We start from the raw sequence: 22,337 nt of genomic DNA on the forward strand, positions 1-22,337 counted from the left end.
AAGAAAATAATTTTATCAATATCGAACAATAGTTTTAAATGAGAAATGTACTTTGTAACAAATAAATAAGTTCCCATTCTCAAAATAGATTCTTTCTCGATTATCTTAAATCGTTAACTTGAGCCTAACGAATTTATTTTTCTCTTCTTGAGATGGATATTCTTTCTTTTTTCCTATTCCATGTCCTAGAATCCTAAATCTTAATGACTTGATCGGGTAGCATTGCCTGAAGAATGAGAAATGACCTTCCAAGTTCCGAATCAAATCCACAGATTATCTCAGATGTTTCAAGAAAATATTTCATAGTTAATGACTATCTGAAATGAGACTAACATTGTTATTTTTTTTTATAAGTCTTAATCTATATTTAGTGAATGCTTAACTGTTAACCGGAGAATTACTTTGGTTGTGCGAGTCTTACTAGTGCTTAGGCATTAAGGGAATAAGAAATTTTATAAAGAATTCTAAATAATAATACAGTTTAGATATAAATGTTGATGTATTGTAGTAGTTACATGAAGGTCTTATCTGAGTTTTTGGATTGTCTTTATTTCATTTTTTTTCGTTCTTAATTTGTTTCTTTGAGTCTTTTTGTACTTAAGCAGTAAGTGAATACGATAGTTTATAAAGCACAACAAGCAAATATGTAAAAGAATAATATAATAATAATTATGTACAGTAATAGTAATAGAAAGGCTTTATATGAATAGTAAACCAACTCTTCAGTTATTCATTTTGAGATTCGGAGCCTTTAATTCGTATTAATGTTTTATTTTTTGTACTTTGTCTAACTACTGATGTTTTCTGCTTTACCTTAAAAATAAAGGAGAGACATAATAGTTTCAAAAGATAGAATTTACTTGAATAAACAAATAAGTGGGTCCAGTTTTATATATTCAGGAGTTAATTAGAAAAATATTTACTAAAACCAGTGAATAAAAATATTTAAATAACTTTTAATTTTTCTGGAATATTTATTTATCTTCGACATGTGTCTCTGATAAGAATAAACTTAATCCCAAATCTTAAAAGAAAGAAAAATTTTAATTTGTCCGTCCAGGAGGGATGTTTAAATAACGATTTTATTTTCAAAGTTTTAAAATTTGACTTTATAATAAACTACAGATAATACTGCTTCTTTTCCTTTTTAGTGAATACTTTTTGAAAAAAAATAAAGGCAGCCTATGGTCATTAAACGTTCTATAATTACTAATTATATTTTCAGTCGTTATGTCAGATAAGTTTAAGCATCATCTTTGATAACATTTAAGAAATACTAGGTCATGAAATAAGTATTTTAAAGTCATCTGGTATCATTTATTTATTTTGTTCATAAACTCTAGTCTTAAACGAATAAAGAAAAACTATTATTTCAAACTATAGGTAATTGAAAAAAAGTGAAATTTAAAGAGGAAATATCTGGTAAAATATATATTTCTTGCCGCTATTAGCAGCAAAATGATATTGAATGCAACTGAACTTTATTTTTCAAAAAACTTCATAGGCTTCAAAAACTTGCAGATGGAAATAAAAGTCGACATGTTTCAAGCTCTGGAAAATACTTAACGATTCTCAAGATTTGCCAGACCTTAATGAGAAAAAGGAAATGTGATTTGAAATCTAAAACTTAAAGTTTTTCTTTTCATTTTTGTTTCATTCGCGGCTACTGCAGTTTTTCGAAAATTGTACCTCACCATTATTTCCCATCTTTCGTTGATGGCAACTAAGTGTTTTATATTTTAAATCAGTCTCGTTTCTTTTTATCCACGTTTGACAAATCTTGAAAATGAACGCCTATATTTGTACGCTTAAAACATGTCGACTTTCATTTGACTAATTTTAAAGCCAATAATATTTTTTAAGTTATCTATCTTACCTCTTCAGTTTCTTGAAACTATTTTTTCAACATTTAAGATTTAATTTACTGAGCGTGAATTATAAAAACGTGTTCTCTATCAGGAAATACAACAAATAAAAATTAATTAAATAATTTAATTTATTTAAGTTTGATTTAATGTGCCTGCATATGACTTTCAGTTTTATACATGTTTTCATAGTGTTGAGTATAGCGATTTAGTGATTAATAACTTTGACATAGCTATTTATTGATACGAAGAACAGACAATGATATACATATATGTAACATCATTAACATATTAATAATATTATTATACCATGTCTTTTTAAAAATTTATTTTAAATTAAATGTTTAGCATATCTTAGTTTCCCTTCAAATTTTCCCTTTCAAGTAACTTTGCATCCACGATGAGAACCATTAAAAATTATTAATTTCTCCTGTATATCACTCGTTTTAACGTAATTAGGGAGTATCTTGAAACATCTTCCCTTGATAATTTCTACTATAAAAAGTGAACTGCTTTTTAATCCCTGCTATGCATTATGTAGCCTGCGTTTTCTCTCTGGGTCACGAAATATTGTTATTGTCAGATTGTAAAAATATAATTTTAAGTAAAGTATAGGGTATAGTTAAGTAAAGTTAAGCAAGTTTAAGTAAAGTTAAGTAAGTAAAGTGTAGGGTGTTCTTAATTAACATCCCCAATTCCAGTGACATATTTCACCAGTTTAATTTAGATAACAAATCATACATTAAATAAAAGATAAACAAACGCAAACCTATTTTTCTCTTACAATTTCTTATAAATGTGCCCCATATTAGTTAAACAGTACGCATCTAGCTTAAAAGTTAATTTTTTTATAGTTAAAATTAAGTTATGCGACAAGTATTAATCTGTTATTCACGCAAAATTGCAACTATTGATCGTATGGAATTTTATGTTCTGTAAATTTCCAAGAGTGAATCTGTAATTTCAGTTTAACGCTCATTTCATTTGAAGCTCAATTATATCCCTTTGTTGCGACTAAAACATCCGTCAATATTAATCGTCACTTCGAACTTAGTAACCAAAAGTATAAGACGAATTGAATATTAAGTAAAATGAAACCATGAAACTAATTGTTTTTTTTACGTTTGCAAGAGAAAGTAAGCTATTAAAACTTCAATATGAGGGATAATTTGCTATAAATAAACTAAATTAAACTGTTAATCTACCTCAATGAGAATTTAACATTCTTTTCCGAGCACTCTGCACTATAAACTAAAATGCAACAAAATAAGCATTTCTTTTGAAAATGAAAAAGGTAAAAAATTATAAGAAAAAGAGCTAGAAAGTTACAAAAAAGTACACTCAAAATTCAATTCAAACCAAATGATGGAAATAAACAGTTTAAAAGCTCATTCAAAAGGTAAATCAAGGTGACAAAATGACAAAAGTCACGCATTCTATCATCTAAAAAACTCCTAAGCTTGGCGAATTTTAGGTTAGAAGAGTAAGTGGGAGGGAAAGGAAGTGGAATACCAATTTTTCTCAGCAGGTGACGCCCGTAAAAAAAAACTGAATAAAAATTCGATCACGCTATCAAGACAAAATATCCCTCAAGACAAAATATGTATTTGACAAAATATCTCAATTTCTAGTGTTGCCAACAGCGGGTAAAAGTAAGAGGTGAATTTAAGCAGATATTTAAAATGTTATAAAAATATAAAGTAGTGAAACTCCTCACAAGATGTTTCAAATATGTTTAAATTATTTTGCAGTTTATTTTATCTTAACTGTAAATAAGATAACTTCGTGTCCATTTTTAACGATTTTTTATCTTTCAGTCTTTATCTCACGAAATTTTTTACACGTGTTACAAAATATTTCCTTAATTTTGAATATATATATATATATATTTGGATTCCTTCTTAGAAATTGAATTGGGTATACTATAACCTACGCCACAGGTCGTGTTATTCCTACTAAATTTTAACTAGTAAACAGAATTTTCTGCTAGCCTGATTTCTAGCAACAAGTAAACATTAAACGAAGTGTGTTGTTATAAGTCGCTACTCGTCAGGTTGGAAATGTATTAGTCTAGTTCCTTTTGAAATAATTTATTTTGTTGTTTTATCTAAGTTTATGAATTTAGTAAACATGTTTAAAACTCAGCTTATTAATTAAGCTAAAAGGTAAATATTATTCCTAGTAAAATTTTCGGCGTGGAAGTAGTTGTGTTTTTTTCATATTATACCCAATTAAGTAAAAGTTAAGGTCACCAGTTTTATTTTAAATATAAGGCGGCCAGATGTCCGCCACGTTATTAATTTTTCATGGTATCAATTTCTACTTCTATATAATTTTTTATGGTATCAATTTCTATATCGCTACAAAAATTATCGTCTTCGCTTAAAAAAATAGAGCGTGGAAAGAAGAAGAAAAACTTATTATAACAATTATGAACAGCGACAAATATATCAAAGCGGAGCTTTCTATTTACGTATCGAATATGTTGCCACATTTTTAATACGAAAGTTTAACTTTTCTCCACTTTGATAAATGTAAACTAATGCGAACCTTACAATTAAATTATTAATTCCTTCGTATATTATTGGTTTAAGTTATCGAAAATTAAAATTTCAATTGAAAGGTTCGCATTAGCATGCATTTATAAGAGTGGNTTTGGTTTGTTATTTCTAAGTTAACTTTCAAAAAATTGGCTGGCAACAGCCAATTTTTTGAAAGCAACGAAAAAGCATAGATTTTCTTACAAAATGACTTATAACTAAAAAACTAATCCAAATTTTTGAAAAAGAAAAAAAAATACTTCTTCATTATGTCAAACACAATTATGTGCGAGGCTTCTGGGGCGATATATTGCGATTACAGACAGACAAACAAACAGACACACACACACACAGCCGCCTTTATTATTATGTATAGATGAAAATGAATCAAAAATTTAAAAACCTTCAGTAAATAAAATTTAAAAACCCTTGATAAAATCGACACTGAAAACATCAGAGCCCATTTGATTTTTGAAAGAAACATTGAGGAAATGAAAGGTAATTGTTAGAAAAACCAAGATTCAGCAAGATGAGGCACGACTGCATGTTACCCGTACTGTTATTATTTCTCTTGATATGAAATTTGTGAAACAGTCAACATGACTACAAACACACCCTCCCCAAATCTTTTAACAACTGAAAATGTGTAGTCATTACCTCCACTCACCAATTAATGTTATCCATAAACTGTATAATAATTCTGAAGCTGTACTGACTGAAATTCCGGTAAAGGCCATACAATTTCCGTTTGACTCCTTGTATAAGCAGATTAAAACTATGATTTTTGCCTGAGGTGGTGACTTTTAATACTGAACTTTTGGTACTAAATATTTAATCACTTGATATTTTCCCCACTATAATGCCCAACAAATACGACTTTGATATTTGCATTCCTTTCAGTTGTATCAATTTCAATCACCAACAATGTATAAAAGGAGGTCTTTACGGAGCATCCAGGGCAAAAAAATATTATGATACATTTTATAAAGAAGAAACGACGAAAGCAAATTAACAACATATGAGTATGAAGAGATTATTTGGTATGTCAAAATATAGTATAAAACTTATAATAAAGTATTAAAGATATCAAATGCTTCCTTCTGATAAAGAGCATAAAATTGGTTATTTTATTGAAGTTCATTCTAGCTCCGCCTGATTGAAGGAATTCGTGGTGCCTTCAATCAAGAAAGTGGTTCTAGAAACTTTTCTTGATTTGAAATCAGGGTGACAATTATTGAACTACAATAAAAAAATTTATGATAACTTATAAACTATTAGCGAGAATCGGATAAAAATTACCGGTTAAATGCAATTCATTTTGCTATCATTTTCTTGTTATTATGTAGAAGCATGATTATTTTTTTTATTTATTTTTAATAATAAACAATGGCAAAATACAGCATTTCTGAGTGCATGATTTACTTTATCAGGTACCCAGGGGCCACTGGAGTAAAAATCACTTGGCTATTATGATCATTTGATATTAAACCTTGTTGTGTTATAGGACAATCTATAGGATAAATTTCACGCAAATAACATAAAGTTCAAAATTGTCTCTCAAGAGAACTGAAGAATCTTAGAAACTTTAGATAATAAGCATTGATGATAAGCAAATAGAACATGTTGTAAGCTGAAATCGAATATTTGCAGTTTATGTTAAAATTTGAATTAATTTTTCAATTTTAAAATAAAATGCAATATTTTATAACAAAATATTCTTTGTAGACACAGCATATTTAATTAAATTTGCATACTTTTTTTCTAATTAAACAAATATAAAATTTGACCAAAATACTTTTCTCAAGAAAAGGGAGAAAATGAGCGAATGCTTTATAAAATTCTCAAATTGATTTATTTAATAAATCTTCCAGTATAAAAACGTCATAGAAAAATCCTATGATTGTTAAAAAGCACTTTTTAAAAATGTATATTCATATACTATCTTAGTAAATTGTTACCTTTTACTAATCTAATTAAAATAATTGGTAAAAAAATTTATTCAAACATTTGCTATACATTACAGTGTTTGATAAATTAAGAAGAATCGGATTAAAGTTGATATTTTTGACTTTTCTTGTGCCCTTATGTCAAAAGTAACATAATTATTCAAAATCCAATCAATTGAATAATTTCTGTATTTATCTTCTTTGTTTATTATAATAGTTATGAATATAAATTTATTTTTATTCTGAGAAAGAAAAACATTTTTCCCAAATGAGTAAACTTTAATTAGAGAAATTTGATTTTACGGTTGAGTAAAAACCAATTATGTCTCTTTAATTGCACAGTGTCACGTGTTACAATTTCATAAAACAAGTTTCAAAATAAAAATAAATTTGTTTTTTTTTTATCATTGTAAATTTTTAATCAGAATTTTTTTCATATTTTATAGCTTCTTTCCTCGAAGACTTGGTTAATAATTAAATCAGACCATGACCTATTAAAAAATTGCTTAATAAAGCTACTAAACTTTCTTGTTATTAATGAAATAAGGCTTATTTGTTGTTGAAACTTTTTTCAAATAAAGCAGTACAGAATAAGTAATTTTTCATACACTAAGCATTTTTATATTATTCTTTATCTGTGTTATTTAATTCAAGCTCAAAATATAAGACTTTTAGAAATCTTAAAACAAATGTATTAGAAAAATAAACTGATTAGTGGCCTCAAATTGATATTTAAGCCACGACGAATCGAAAACTCAATTGAAAAAGGTGGGATGCGAAACATGAAAAGCAGTTTGATTGCCCGATGAAATTGTAAGGTTTTTCGCCTTTTCGCCATTTTACTTTATTAATACTAATCAGGAAAAGTGAAAGGCGTTTTGATTTATTTACACGCTTTTAATTGAATAATAAAGCTCCATTTTGAGGTAAAGCATATTTGAGATTAATCTCTCAAAACCTCAAAATTGAGTTCTGGAACATGAAGATCAGATCATTATATCAAACGTTATTCAAGGAGATCCGATTTTAATTTTGCGTATGGTATATTTTCTCAATTAATATTCCTTTTTTATGGATAGCTCTTATTTTATTTCATTTAGTGTATATTTCCCAAATTAATCTAGAATTATTGACGTCAATAGTAATTTGCTAACTTTTTACGCTCTTTTAAATGAATTAATGCTACTTTTCCTTGAAGTTTGCGTTATAGTACTTTGCTTATTATTTTGCTTCAGTTAACAAAGATTACCAAAATTAATATTCATTAGCATCAATTTATATATTTGCGTTTTTTAGTTTTCTTTGTTTATCCTCAGTGAATTACTACGATTTCTCCATTAATTTTAAGCATACCTATAAGCAAAATAAGCACGTAGTTTCAGATAATCTAAGAAATACTAATTTTGTTAATATATCAATTTAAAAAAATGGCTTCCGCTAAACAAATAACAAAATTCCATTTTTTCTATGTCTCTCAATTAAAAATTTAATTAAAAGTCAAAAATTTTGGCTTCGTACTTTGTTTACAATTGCACTCATTTAGCTTCCTTTTGAATATCACAATTTTTGAGCCTACGATGTACCCCGCAATTCGGTATTCCTTGTTCGACCACAAACACGCAAATTCTTTATTTTGCTTTATATAATCTTCCATTTATAAGAAATTACATGTACCTGGTTACAGACAGCCCCCATATAATTTAAAGATCAATTCATTATAAGCATTTTATTTGTCAATGCTAATGCTTTGGACATTTCTGTGAGAGACGTTTCGATTTCTCCAACGATTCTACCTTTTAATTACACCGTTTGTAATTTAATTTTAAAAATACAATACTGCGCTTTAAAACTTATTTTTTTAAAAGTCTGAAATAAATAGTAGAAAATTCTTTCAATTCGAGCATTATAAAAAACTATAAACGTTTTAATCGTTTTATGCAATGAAAAATGAAATATCAATTATCATTAGTGTATATCTTCGATATTACTCAATATTATATAAGTTGCATAATACACTTATATTAAAGCTGATGTTCAATATGATCACTTATTAACAGTCACGATACATATTTTCTTAATTGCTGCTGTCATAGAATAGTTATTTCCGAACTCGGAGTTCTATTTCGGAAATATAATTCTTCATTTCCATTAATTATTACCCCCTTTGAATAAAGTAGTTGATGGGATCGCATATCAACTAATCTATCAATGTACTATTATACATATATATATATATATTCTCGTTTGCGACACTATAAACATGAGCTTTTCTCAATCTATTGGCAACGCTATGGTTATTAATTATTCGTTAAGTATTTATTTACAATAATTATGTATTTTTATGGAAATTAAAAAATAGTCTAAAATAATTTTATTTAGCTTTTATTTAATCTTTCTAAAATGGTTTAAGAAATATTCAACATAAACGGTGCTATGGTGCCCCATATACTGTCATACGAACTATTGGTGTCGGAGGCTGACGAATATCATATATATTATACGATACTCGAGTTATGGTTCGAGAGGTGACTGAGGAAGTATAGCAGCGAATAATGAAGCAGTAGGATATACATATATTCTTATATTATCTAATGGAAATAATTTTAACACTTCTGCTACCTAATATACTAAAATGTCCCGAACTTACATCTACTGTGGTTTGTGTGGTTTAATGGCTGCCGGACGGAATTTTAAATATTTTTAAAATTCAATACACAGAGGACTTTGACAATATCGCCGGTATCTTTTGAAATTCATACGTTGTACAAGATAATTTTGAAAGGCTACTTTGCTGGTCGTTAATATTCCTGAGTGAGCATGTGATTAATATACATTAAATTATATTTTTTATGTATCAGACATAAAATAATATGAATTAAATTATCCATACAAATAAAGTAGAATGCTTATAGGCATGAACAGATGTGTATGTACTTTATACATATCCACAATTCTATGCCTTCAGAGACACCAAAGAATATAACTTGTCTACTAACTCCTCTCCATCGCTGGTTTGAGCTCTACATCTCAATGTAAGAATTTTACTTATATATATATATATATATTTTTAATTTATTCCAAAACTGCTCATGCTCCCCAAACAATAGACAGATACAAGTGGGCAAAGTACAAATGTAAATTAAAAGGAAACAGAAGAAAACAAAAGATTTAGTTGTAAATAAAATAACGTAAAATAGTTATGTTTTCAGTTAATTTATCTAACAAAGACACAACAGAAAAACTGAAAAAACCAAGAAATAACTGTGTCTCAATTCTTTTTTTTAAGGTTCTTCTTGGACTTGAATATAAATTGAAATATGAAGTAATGTGTTCTACGTCCTGACCTCAGGAAGAAAACTTACAATTCCCTAAAGTATTTCCATACAAGTAGCTCTTAAAATTTTCCTGTCCTTTAAGAATCGGAGTTACTTTAAAGTCAGTAAAAAATTCCCGACACTTTAACCGCTGAAAAATAACTAGAAAAAATCTTTTAACCCACAAATCTTTTGGTGAATCAAAGAATTCAGTATTCCAGTCTAAAACAGTTATTTTTTCACTTGCTCCATGTTTCCAATGTGACAACGAGACAGACATCCTAAGATCAATATCAAGGAAAGTCGCATCTTTGGCCAAACTGTTAGCTCCATCACTGCCCAGATCACCTTGATTTGATATACATTTTATAATATGAGTGATTTGTTAGTTTCCAACTCTAACCAATCAGAAATTAACTTTTTCGCTCATTCTTATAAATTATTTATCTTAGGTTCCCTATGTTAGGTTATCACAGGAAAAATCAACGTTAATTTCACAACTTATGGGAATGACATCAAACGAACTCGTATTTTAGATGGTATTAGAAAAGCACGTGTTTCTTATACTGTTACTTACGCTTGCAAAGCATGTTTCGATAAATTTAATTAGTGGGAACTAAATAAGAGCTTATGAAATAAAATTGATGTTATCTATTTAAGCATGGAAAAATTTTGGTAAATTCTGAATATCACATTTTAAGTGATACTATATATATAGATCTTTCTTTTAGTGAGTTGAAATTATAACTCAGATTATGGTAAATCTACACTTTCAGAAATAAAGTTATCATATTTGATGATTTTGTAATCCTTGAGCTGTATTTCTTTTAATTTTGAGAATCATTTCATCACGAAATCAAGTCATTTGTGACGAAGCGCGAGCTCTCAAATGTATGACAAAAATGTTTCCTTGATTACTGAACTTCATCGTTATGAAATGTTGGAGATTATTAACTAGAACGACGGAACTGAAATGTGGAATAAGCGATCTGAAATAAAGTGGCAATAAAGCCTTCAGGTAGTATGGTGGACAAGATGTTGTGCTCGTACCGGGAAGATCCCGGGTTCAAATCCAACTTCGGTAATGAGTGTGAAATTTCTCTGCTCTATCAGTCTTTCTTGTCTTGGTTGGGTGATACTTATCTACCGATATGGTACCCATGCTAAAGTGATTTTTAGAAAAGTTCGAAATATTAGGCGCTGCGAGTTTTTTTTTTCGGAAATAATGGAATAAAACGAGAGCATACACCAGGAAGCTGTTTAGTCAAAAACAAAGAAATTTTCGTGAAACTGCACCGGTTTCGTGAAACTGCAACAGTATGAAGCTGCACCAGAATATTCAACAAATAACAAAAATAACGGTTGTATAATATTAAGTGTCATTCCTATATATATTATGCACCTTAGACTATCGTAATTATAACAATACTAAGAGTTTTTAAAAATCATGTTTAACAAAGCATGACGTCAATTATAGTTTGCTGATTTTTTTTCTCAATTCGAAATAAGTATTCATATTATTTTGTTCGTTAAAAGTGTTTTAAAAAATGTTAGTGTCTTTATAAATTTTTTACTAGAAATACAAGTTGCTTATTTTTGTTATAGGTAAATAAAGAAATAATGACTTTGATAATGATTCTGGTAAAATTAACAATAAAATATAATTCTATCCTATTTGATAAAATTTTGAAATTGTGGTGTAAGTTTATGGTAATTTTATGATGAAACTTTAGAGCGTGGCATAAAAAACATTTATTCTGTTAAATTTACTTTTCGGTTTTGTATTTTTTCACTAAACGTGAGGCAACAAGAAGCATAGTTTTAAAAACCAGATTATAACAAATTCGAAAAGCTGACTATAGCAGATAACCCGCTACCATAACAACAGGAAAATTACAGTAGTTAAAATATCACATACTATGGATTTTATTACCAAAATTAAATGTATTTTTTGAAGAATTATGTTTTCTTTACCAAGCAGTATGTAATTTTCCCAGAAATTTTCTCTCTGTGTATGTTAAAAAGTTATAAAAATTTAACACTTCATTTTTAATTAGTAAGGAATTTTTCATGTAATTAGGAATTTGGTTTCCGTTAATGAAAGTATTGAATGAAAATAATTTTGGAAATCAGAATTTCCACAAATCTTTTGCCACATAAACGGTAAAACTACCAAATAAATGATTTAAATATCGTATATATTAGTTTTATTAACCACAATAATGATTTTTTTACCAGAAATATCATTCTCATACAGTTGGTCACTTTTATCAGATTTTATTCCTCCTTGAACCTTCATTTCTATCCTATTTTTTTTAATTTTAATTTTCTACCTCTTTATTATCTATTCATTCTGGAACAGTGACAGTTTACAGCATTGTTCACGCTAGCGCTTCCGCAATCCTGCTGTCTTTAACGACCCATTCTCTTGTTTGACATTTTCTTAAGTAAAACAAATCTTGATTCTCAATTTCTTTTTGCTTAGGAGACAAATTTTTCTTAAAAAAGAAAATTATAATTAGGACAAACTACAGCAAAGAGGAAATTCTGCAACGGAAAGAGTGAGTCGTTAAAAGCCGCTGGATTGTAAATTAGCTTCCCGTCCTCATTTCCATACACTTTTTGTTTTCGAATTTTCATTGATTATTCATTCCCATGACTATTCAAAAAAACATTTCAATTCGACAGTCAAAGATTTGCATCAACGCTTAAGTTTAGTACATTGGGATAAACTGATAAATTATGTCTTGATTATTATGTTATTAATAGTGTACAATTTTATTTTGCATCAAATCATATTTCTTTCTTTATATGAATGCAAAAACGTTAACTCTAACTTCAGGTATTTAAGTTAAAAATAAAATATGGAAAAAAATCTAAAAATTGCGATGTCATCTAACGATATATTGTTTTATTTTACAATTCCAAATTTGTTTGAAATTTAATACAAAAGAATTAGGGATGAGCGAAAACAATAAATTTCGAACCATTATCATTTATTAAATTATGATTATGTTAACCCCGATTTTATTTTGAAAAACAGTGAAATTTTGTTCAATCCATTCAAAACTGATTTTATTATTAAAAATTTATGGATGGTTAAAATTTAACTATTTTTATATTTAAGATAACAGTTATTATTTAGATAAAAATGAACTATTTTTTTCACTTTGCATCGTAATAAAGCAAAATCATGAAATCATGAAAAATTTAAATAAATGCAACAAAAAAAAATCCAGTTTGATGCATCTCATTTTAATTTAAAATACAAAAAAAAAATCAACTTCGGAAAATAAGCCCAATTTCTTCATATAACATTGAAATTTATTACATTTCCAAATCTGGTGCAATTCTAATGCAAATAAATTGTGGCAGAGCGAAAACAATCAATTTAAATTTACCCTTCATTCTAAAAAATTTTCTTGATCAAATTGAAATTTTCTTTTAAACAAACCTTCTTTTTATCTTAGCAAAAATGAAGTTTTATTTCAAGATTTTACACTGTTTAACTTTTATTAAATTGAAAGGAACCTCTCATTAATAGAATTGAGTAAAACTATCATTAACAATAAATTAACTAAAAAATATGACCAAAGTACAAAAATACGTCATTTTGCATCAGATAAAATAAACTTTAAGTTGTATTATATAAATGCCAAGTTAAAACACATCAATTCAAAATTACGCACTAAATAATTATGCTCAATATGAATGTAAAAATATATGCTTTATTGTCAGACATCACAATTAAAAAATACACACATAAAAAAAACTCGAAATCGTGCAGTTGTCCAAATCTAATTTTACATTTAATGAATTTCTAAATTTGGCGCAATTTCAATGCAAATGTATTAAGACTATCCCATGCAATTCATCATTCATCCAAGTATAATTCCTTCTTAATCTAATCAAATTTTTCTTTTAAACAAACCTTCCTTCTATGTTTATAAAAACATTTACATTAAAATCTTATTGTATATTATACAAAGTATTATTATTTATATACAGTTAAACTAACTATTATTGAGTAGTAATTAACTGAAAAATATAACGAAATATAAACGTAAATTTAGGCAACGATATGTTGCATCAGATGTAAAGTTATGCGGTAAATAATATTTCTTATGGATACGAAAATACCAAATGCAGTTTCAGATTTCATATTTAAAAGACACACAAAAAAAAAGTTAAAGCAGTGCATTTGTCAAAAATTAGGTTTACATTTATTACATTTTCAAATATGGTGTAATTCTAATTCCAATAAACTGTGGGAGAGTGAAAGCGATCAATTTCAATCCACCATCCATCCAATTATAATTCTTTTTCGATCCAATTAAGATTTTCTTTCAAACACAATAAAACTTCCTCTATACATGCATAAATAATTCTATCATTTGATTAAAAAAGTTTCGATGAGATAAAACAAATTTAAAATGATTCATTTTGCTTTATTATTCGTTTATGCTAATGCGTTTATTTTCCCTCTATCCGCCTTCACTTATGTCAACGTACTAATTATTAAAAAAGAAGAAAAAAATGTTATTTTTCATTAGTTTTCTTTTCCTTTTAAATCTGAAATCTGCGTTTTTAAACATTTATTTTTTAACATTTAATGAGATATATTATCGTATTCCATCTTTTTTTTCCATTTATGAAAGCAAAATCACTGACAAAAAGAATTACTTTTTTGTAATTTTAAAACACGTTTTTTTCCTTGTTTGTGCTTTCTTTAATTCAACAATTAAAAAAAACTGAAAATAATTGGTACATGAGTTTGCGAGATTAAAAAACCGGTGTTAAAAGAGTTTTTTTTATTTTTTATAAATCTTTTTTATAAACTAATTGACAATGGCATTAGTTAATAGTCTTTACCTAAGAAATAAATAATAAATATGTTCTCAACAATATAATATTATTTGTTTTCCAAAAGAAATTATTATTCGTTGTTTTTGCTTTTAATAAACATACAACTACTTGCGGAAAATAATCTTTACAATTTGTTTAATTAGCATTTATGACGCTCTTGATTACTAGTACTCAATGATCAAGAGAGTCTCAATGATCAAGTAAGTACTAATGCTAAATGATTTTAAAAAAATATTATTAATAAATGATTACTTAATGAATACTTAATGAAAAATAATCAAGGAACTGTCGCGTAATTTCTTAAATATTCGGTAATTGCTATTATTGCCTACATATTGTTTTTTAGGATTGAATCATTATGTAGATTATTTTAACAGAATTTAATTTGATAAAGCTTCAGTTTAATAACTAAACATAAAAAAACGATTTATTATTAACCTGAAAATATAATAAAATAGCTCACCAACCAAATTCTGGTAAAATTATCGTACTGTACATCAATGACATTTCTGGTTTAAAAAGGAAAGAAAGAAAGCCATAATTGAGGTTAACAAAACCCATAGAGTGCCATAAAGCATAGAAACCCATAAAGCATTAAATTCCCATAGAAGCAGAAACATGGTAAATTTCACCATATTAGCAAAAACAAGCCTGAAAAGTATATTTAACCGTAAATTCAATATGTGCCATGCTCTACGTTGTCGAAGTCACCAAATTTCGTCACATTTACCAAGTTTTATCACACATAATGAAACCATATTTTATAGTTAATTTTACCAAAATCATTACTAAAGTGCTGTGGTAAAAATTACCGATCTTTTTAATGCTCCCATAGAGCCTGAAATACGGTAAATTTTACGATATTCAGATAATTCTGACTATACTATTTTTTCTCAGTGTTTTGTAAACAAGAAATAAGTTTAAATATCATTTACAAACCAACATAAAAAATATTTAAGAACAAATAAATGTATGAAGATGACTTAATGCCTTGTAAACAAATTTAATTATATCTTTTTCTAAAAATTTTAGCAAAAATTAATCCTAAGTAGCAATTTTGAAGAAAAAGAAGACAGAAAAGTAAAATTCTCGAAAAAATTTTACTTTACTTTTACAGCATTGATTAATCATTACAAAATCATTATACTTAGAGGTCTCAAAAGATGAAAGTGATTTGTAAATACAATCTCATTGTATTTTCAAATTGTGTAATTGTATTCGGCAAAAGTATGACTATTAAGAACAAAGAAAAAATGTCGTGTAAATGCTAAGACGCGAACTGTTCAAATAAAAGTTAGTGATTTAAAAATTTCACCAGTTTAAAGCTTCTGAATAAGAAATAAAAGTAAGATATAATCTTTATTTTATCACGACCAAGGAGGAAAATGCAAAACCGTTAAGGTAAATTTACGAAATCGTTACTTAGGTACGTTATACACTCAGTCTTTTATTCATTATTTAAATTCTGGATTTTTAGCTATTAAGAAATGCATACTTTGCTTACTTGATTAAAAATAGGTCTCCATCGTTTTCAAAAATACACAGGTGGAAAAGTATGTATGTTTCAAGCACTCAAAAATAAGTACCTATTCTCAAGATTTGCTAAACATAAATGAGAAGAAACAAAAAAGATTTGAAATATAAAACTTAAAGTTGGCAAAGAAAATGGAAAATAAAGGTGAGAAACAAAACTAGATTAGCTGAAAGCTTGGCCGAGAGGAGCGAATCAGGGTAAAAGGTATTTTCACGTATTATGGAGAAGAACTAATATCATTAATAAGGAAATCAGCATTCATATGAATGAAACAAGATTCCAGGGCATCAAGATGAGCTGAGGAGGATTGAAACTGCTGTAATAAGAACACGATGCAGTCTAAAGATAAGCCGATACCGATTTAGTATTCTTTTCATATTGAGACACACTGAAGAACTTTAGCTTGCTTGTAAAAATCTCCTAAAATCCATACAACTATTAGCATATTCAACTGGCTATATTGCAAAATGTTTATTTTCATAAAATTTTCCTTTCAGGCTTTTTACATGTATATGCTACACTGTAAGAAGATTTCAATGAAAATAAAATGAGAAAAACTTGAATCTCTGTTGAATTGTTTAAAATCGTGCTTAAAAACATATAACTGTGTTTCTTCATAATAGAGTTGATAAAAATACCAGCGTACTTCTCAGAAAATACCGAAATTATTTCAGATAATCCAATGATTGATTTGCAACCACCCATGTTGTGCGGTGGGACAAGTCTCCACTTACTACGAATTCGACCAAAGTTCATTTTCCTGCTCCCAAAACTAGATTTGCATTTTCTTCGATCAAATCTCAGTGATAAATATTTTACTTTAACGCCCATAGCGTTTTCAGAACCAGAAAAAGCTTCATCTGTAATAGTTGGAAAGTAGTTTGCATAATTTCAGATAAGTTTTTTCTGTAAAATTATTGACTTCTTGTGAATAATTCTCTGTATTTTAATAGAAATTTTTCGTTTATATGTTTTATAATTCATTAAGCAAACTATCTATTGAACGTTTCTAGTAATTTCTCATGTAAAAATTTAAAAATTCTATTTCTAAGATTGTATTAGGTTTTGTAATAATTCTTAGGTTACATTTAAAACTTAAAAAAAATATTAGATGAATAATCTCAAAAATCTTAAGCGACAAGACTTATTAAAAAACTTAATAATACATACTTATTAAAAAGATTATTATCTTACTTATTATCTTTACTTATTAAAAAACAACAACATTGGCTTCAAAAATTATGCAGATGGAAATAAAAATAGACACGTTTCAAGAGCTCAAAAATTTAATTGCGAAAATGCTAAAATTATTTTCTTCCTAGTCACATCAACTCATTTTGATACCTTGGAATCTTGCTTTATTTATATAAATGCTGATTCATTAGTTAACGACTCACCACCTCTCCATAACGAATGGAAATGCATTTTATCATGATTTACCCCTGTCGGCCAGCATGATTTTTCTTGGGCAGTTTCTTTTCATATTCGTTTCGTTTATTCTTGATACACTCTCGGTTACTCCAGTATTTCTAATTTTGTTTCTCACCTTACTTTTCCTTTTCTCGTTGTCAACTTTATGTTCTATATTTCAAATCACTTTTTTCCTTCCCATTCATGTTTAGCAGGAATGTGCACATATTTTCGAGAACATGAAATAAGTCGACTTTTATTTCCATCTCCATATTTTTGAAGTCAATGAATAATTTTTTTGAAGAGTATTAAACTAGATTATATCAAAAGAAAAAGTAAAAAGATATATTCCAAGTGCTATATTGCCAAGTGCTAAAGTTATATTTCCAATATTTCATCAGAAACATGGTTTTGAGGAAACAGTATATTGTGAAAAATAAAGAAGCCTTCACTCTTAGGAAATTTAATGCCGTAATATAGAAATAAGATATACATAAAATCTTAATAATTAAAATAAAAATGCAAATATAAATATAAATGTGTGTTTGCAGAACAGTACTTCATCAGGAGACACACTGCCTACAAACACACAGGAGCCTTTCTGTTGTTACTGGATTTTTAATACCACCATCATATTTAGTGAAAATTTAATACCACGTTGAGCAAAGATGTGGGGCAATTTTTCTGCAATCATAATAAAGGGTCGAATAAGTGGTGGTCAGGTTTAGAGGGAGCTATGGTATCATTCAATAATGTTTAATAAATTAAATAATATAGTTGCAACATTATGCCACTTTCAGGTTGCATCAAATTTGAACCATATTATATTTCAACGATCTCTAAGATCTTATTAATAGTGTATTGTATGTTTCAACAATAAATATAAATTAGCTATATGTTAGTATTGAAATGTATCTTCTTTCTATATCTTTAATATACCTAAAACATTCCTGCTTAAGGTAATTTAAAATTTAATTTCTACTTTATTTAATCAAATAAAATAATCTGAATCTCCGCAACCAAATTAAATTCTAAACAATGGTTTCGATTAATTAAGTGGCTAAAATAAAACAACAAATTACCACACTACATGTACTTAAAAATATACTTTTAGCAATTTCGAAATTATTTAAGTGCACATTTATTTGCATTTCGAAACAAAACTTTACATCTGCTTCATTGCACCTTTAATTACTCGAAAGCAAAATATTCAGATAACATTTCTGAAACAAATGGATCACTATTCTTATCCTCGCAAACAAAACAAAAAAGAACATCAATGGAGAAAAAGAAAGACGAGACAACTAAACAAAGAGTTAACAAATAAACTTTCCTCGAATCGAGTTAACCCTATACATTCATTTCTTTTCTAGCTATATACTAATTAGGGAAACCATCTTTAGGTTGCAGTCTAGTGTGCCACATGTTTTCCAATTGTCCCAAAGGAAGACAAGACAATATATTCTTCTGTGTATTCATTCATACGACAAGGAAATTTCCCCAATTAGTTATTTTTACTTGTATATAAAGAAGAATATTTTAACAAACTCCTGGTAGATATTAAAGAAAATTCAATTTTATTTATTACCTTAAAATTCAATAACAGAATATGCTTTTTTTCCTTTCAAATTAATTTTTAGTACTTATAAATCAATAAAAGAAATCTTAAAACTACTAATATACATAATTTTTCATTTAATTAATGTAAGTAATACCAAGAATGTTTGCCAGATACTCATGATTTAACTGTCTGTTATTAGAACATTATGATGTATGCATGGCTGATATCAGATGCTTAGCAAGTTTGTCCATTGTCTGATGCATAATATACAAATTTGATACCAGGTGAATATGATATATGTATCTGTTATACTATATATAAAATGTAAATACCTGCTATTAAATATGACTGGTATTAATAGGAAGTATCAATGATATATGTATCCGATATTAGGATACACATACACGAATGTATGCATTGCTTCTCAAAACTGTATTTAACTGTATTTATCTAAGAACTGCATTTAACAAATTACGTCTGGATATATTAAAAGGCGCAATTTATGAAACCATCAACTGGTAAAATTAATAGATTATTGTCCCTATATCGATACCAGATGAGAGGAAAAAGTGTACAAAAATGACATTGCTTGAACGAGATATTTAAATCATTATTTTATAGAAAAGAATACGTGAAAAAAACCATTGACTTTGGATTATATTTCTAAATCAATCTGTGATGATAAAGATCACGTAAAAACTAATTTTTACCGTTGACACAAGACTCTTAGATTACATTGCTACATTTCTGTTTTTTCATATATTATTTTGTCTTTATACTGTCAAATTTTTCAAAATACCCCAATACGCTACTTCACTTCAGCTTCATTTTAATCCTTAATGTAAATCATCATCATATTTACCATAACTACCCAGGATTGATCAATGCCTTCTCAAAAGAGCCTATTTCTTGCCCTAGTCTTGACTCTTCCGTGGCGTAATCACTCTAAATTCTGATTCAACTGAATCAAACTACCTAATTTTTGGCCTTCTTTTATTCCGACTACGGAAGAACTTCACAATAAAATTCTTCTTTTCCATATTATTCATATCCAACAACAAGTGAAACCATGTCCTACGTTTCGTTATTAAATGTCGTTAGTATACAGTGCAAAAAGTACAGGAATAAATACATATTACATTCTGAATAACCCTCGACCTCATAATTGGATTTTTATGACTGAAATTCTATCCTGAAAGTACAGATCCCTGTGTAAAAGCATTAAGAATTTAATTCAGAAGACAATTTTAGTTACGAAACCACGTTAAATACTTTTCTTTTTTCTTTTCTTCCAGACGTGGACACGTACCTAGGTTTGCAAAATCCTTAACTGTATAGTCCACGTTTGGACGACAGTCTAGCTCGCACAAAACTCGGCACATAAGTAAACCATCACAAAATTCATAACTGCACAATACAGATGATACAGATAACAATAAAGATGACAATAATTCGTATCACATTTAAATTTTTAAAAAAAATTGCAGCAAAGAGAACAATAAATGAAGCGAATTTTGTTATATACATAATAATTGAAAAAAAAGATGCAAAAAGAAAACAAATAAAGAAAAATGTAAACGAGGACGNAACTGGGCACATAAGTAAACCATTACAAAATTCATAACTGCACAATACAGATGATACAGATGACAATAAAGATGACAATAATTCGTATCACATTAGTTAAATTTTAAAAAAAAAATTGCAGCAAAGAGAACGATAAATGAAGCGAATTTCGTTATATACATAATAATTGAAAAAAAAGAAGCAAAAAGAAAACAAATAAAAAAAATGTAAACGAGGACGAAATGTATAATGAAGAATAAAATCAAAAACTGTTAAACACTATCAAGATTACATAAAAAGTCAGGTTTAATTAAAATTTTAATAAGGAGTCGTTTTCTGTTAGAAAATTCATTACGTTAATTAATTTAGAATACTATGCAATCTTTGAAAAACATACCATTTTATAACAAGTTTGGTCAAACGTATTTGTATTTCTAAATATAAACGATTTTTTTAGGTTGCCTCAAAATATGTAATTTTAAAATTTGAATTAAGTCATTTATCATTATTCAGTCATTATTCATGCTAATCATAATTCATTAAAATGAACTTTTCGATCTTATTTTTTTCTTCATTTTATAATGTTTAAATTTATTCAGCTGATTTAGCTAAAAATTTATAAATCACAAATTAAAATTATGCAGTTAAAAAAATTAAAATAAGTTGACTAAGACCCAGTTGTAGTTTGATTATTATTTTTTTAATAAATTACTTATCATATTAATAAAATACTTATTATTATTATATTAATAAATAACTTATTTTCTTACTACCCCCGAAATCTCCCCCACAATAGTGATGCTTTTTAATTAAAAAATTGAAACAAATCCAATCTTTAAAATATATCCATAACTTGTTTTAACTAATTTTAAAACATATTTACTACATATTATTGTCCTTTATTACCAAACCTGCAATTTTCTTAAATGAACCTTGAGCAAACTAAACAGTTTCAAACAGCTTTCAAATCTAAAGGTAAGGGAATTTAAACAGGTTCGTTACTTGTTTAAGTTCCTTTTCTCATCAAAAAATATCAAATATATTGGAACAAACATAAATTAACTTCTACATATCTGCTTATTAATTCAAGAAAATGAATTCAACTGAAAAGACAAAATCAATATTTCTTTCTGTGAGAAACTTAGATTTTACTTCAGGCTAAATTTGAAATGTACGATTTTATTAAGTATTAACATATTTTCATTTATTATATTTTAAAAAATGCTGAATTGGATTTTAAATAGATATTTGCCTTTAAATATTTCATGTTTATTTAACATGTCCATGACTTTTATTAAATAAAAAATTAAAAATTTCGAAAGACTGGCATTTTTATTTATGCGATATGCATAATTTCTTTTGGAAAAAAAGCTGAACTATTGAAATAATTTAACTCAGACTAATTAAACAAGCTTCTAATCAAACAGTAAATAATTATTCAAAACATATTTACTCTCCGATACCTTTTTTTTTTAAAGAGATATTCGTCTTTTTATTAGAAATATCATCATTCAAGTATTGCATACTCCAATAAGTAAAATTCCGAATTGGAGATTGATCATTCTCTGGTTCAGGTCTAAATTACAATCTGTGGGTGAATTAAGTGATGTACGAATGGGTCCGCCCTATAAACGGGCTTTGATGTGTGTGTGTGTGCCTGAAGTCAAATTAATTGTTATAGATGTCGAGACTGAAAAATGAAAAACACTCCCTCCGCCTTAAATTCATATATATA

At 27.5% G+C, this 22,337-nt stretch overlaps 1 long non-coding RNA gene across 1 annotated transcript in view; it reads left to right on the forward strand.

Moving 5' to 3' along the window:
• The first annotated feature begins 8,759 nt into the window (after positions 1-8,759).
• The window catches only part of LOC139426971 (uncharacterized), a 76,505-nt gene continuing 62,927 nt past the window's right edge, over positions 8,760-22,337 (forward strand). Inside the window, exon 1 of the long non-coding RNA XR_011638120.1 lies at positions 8,760-9,383. This is a non-coding gene — a long non-coding RNA (uncharacterized lncRNA). The remainder of the gene's footprint in view (positions 9,384-22,337) is intronic.

This window comes from Parasteatoda tepidariorum, chromosome 1 (assembly GCF_043381705.1).
Source record: "Parasteatoda tepidariorum isolate YZ-2023 chromosome 1, CAS_Ptep_4.0, whole genome shotgun sequence".
Taxonomy (NCBI): Eukaryota; Metazoa; Arthropoda; class Arachnida; order Araneae; family Theridiidae; genus Parasteatoda; species Parasteatoda tepidariorum.